The following is a 2,095-nucleotide window of genomic DNA, read 5'->3' on the forward strand; positions in this document are numbered from 1 at the left end:
ATCGATAGTGATCAAAACAGCATGGTATTGGCACAAAAACAGAGAAGTAGATGTCTGGAACAGAATAGAGAACCAAGAGATGAACCCAGCTACTTACCATTATTTAATCTTTGACAAGCCAATTAAAAACATTCAGTGGGGAAAAGATTCCCTATTTAACAAATGGTGTTGGGTGAACTGGCTGGCAACCTGTAGAAGACTGAAACTGGACCCACACCTTTCACCATTAACTAAGATAGACTCTCACTGGATTAAAGATTATATGTTAAAGATATATAATAATATAAAAAAATAAAGTAACTAAAAAAAAAACAAAAAAAGAAAATGTAATCTTTTTTCAGCAAGGAATGCTGCCTGCTATGAGTTTTGATGGGAAAATTATTTGGGGAGAGAAGAACAAAGTTTCTATGGCTCCCCAGATGGGAATGGTGGTCTTTATCAGGCTCTTGCAACCCAGAACATCCTGGAGGTTATGGAGCAAAGAGGCATCTAGAGCATTAAAAGTGGCAGACCCACGGTTCATTGGCTTTTGCATTCAGAATGGAGCAGACTGTGGAGCAAAGATGGTAGAGAAAACAAATCCTACGGAACCAGTTGGAGTGGTTTGCCGAGTGGATGGAGTTCACCAGGTGGTAGAATATAGTGAAATTTCTCTGGCAACAGCACAAAAACGAAACTCGGATGGACGGCTGCTATTCAATGCGGGGAACATCGCCAACCACTTCTTCACCATCCCATTTCTGAGAGATGTTGTCAAGAAGTTTGTGGTGTATGAAGTATTGCAGGACGATGAGTTTTCCCCACTGAAGAATGCAGACAGTCAGAATAGGAAGGACATCCCTACTACTGCAAGTCATGCATTGATGTCCCTTCATCATTACTGGGTCCTCGGTGAGGGGGAACACTTCATAGATGAAAATGACTCTCACCTTCCAGCAATTCCCCGCAGTGCTACAGATGGGAAGTCAGAGACCATCACAGCTGATGTCAATTACAACTTGAAGAATGCCAGTGATGTACCAATCCAGTGTGAAATCTCTCCTCTCATCTCCTATGCAGGAGAAGGACTAGAAAGTTACATGGCAGATAAAGAATTCCTTGCATCTTTAATCATTGATGAGAATGGAGTCCATGAGCTGGTGAAAAATGGCATATGGGGCGACACCTGTGGCTCAAAGGGGTAGGGCGCTGGCCCCATATACTGGAGGTGGCGGGTTCAAACTTAGCCCTGGCCAAAAACTGCAAAAAAAAAGAAAGAAAGAAAGAAAAAGAAAAATGGTATATGAAGCACATACCAAGTTCTACCACGATGGAAATGGCTTTTATTTTTGATAGACCAACTGTGAACCTACAGGACCTCTACTAGAAGACTGAAGTTTGAATAGCCACAGGGTTTCATTTTACTTGTTGAATTCTTATAACAACTACAAACTTCCCAAGATTCAGATGACTGAACTATAGAGAACATTTTTATGATTCTCAACTCACTGAAGGTCTTATTTATATTTTTCAATTGTATATTTTTTACCCCCAAGCCAAGAAAAACATTGGCCATCCAGAAAATTTCCTACAGCTTAATGATGACGGCCAGGCTGTTCAACATCATTTTACTTGGAGCTGGAAGCATTTGTTTTTCAAGTTGTATATAGTAATAATGTCATTGTACGTGTTAAAACATTTCTATGGTACTAAAAGTTTGTTTTGTTTTACAAACATTAAACATTTTTAAGAAAATAATTGGGCAGTAAAATAAACTTATGTGCTTGACTCTGGGGGAAGATATAGTATGTAGATGTTGTAGGAAAATGGTTATTATAAAAATTGTGAAATGAACTGGCTTTTATAAATGGCTTTAAGAATATCCTCAAACAAAAACAACAGACTCAGGTTAACAAAGTAAATTTAACACATGCTGTGAAAACAAGAACACCTCCATGGGAGACCCTTATCACCTATTATCAGCTCAGATATTGCTGAAAACTAGGCACAGGATTTAATTGTCAGAGTAGCAGACTGGACAAAAAGACTCAAAACAAACCTAAAGAAGTCTCTTAAGCTGACATAGGCTTGGAAAGAGAAAGACTGGGACCTGAGA

The 2,095-nt window shown here is 39.0% G+C and overlaps 1 pseudogene; it reads left to right on the plus strand.

Moving 5' to 3' along the window:
- Window positions 1–317: 317 nt before the first annotated feature.
- On the plus strand, window positions 318–1,766 carry LOC128561318 (UDP-N-acetylhexosamine pyrophosphorylase-like; annotated as a pseudogene).
- Window positions 1,767–2,095: the final 329 nt, after the last annotated feature.

The sequence above is a fragment of the Nycticebus coucang genome, chromosome 12 (genome assembly GCF_027406575.1).
Source record: "Nycticebus coucang isolate mNycCou1 chromosome 12, mNycCou1.pri, whole genome shotgun sequence".
Taxonomy (NCBI): Eukaryota; Metazoa; Chordata; class Mammalia; order Primates; family Lorisidae; genus Nycticebus; species Nycticebus coucang.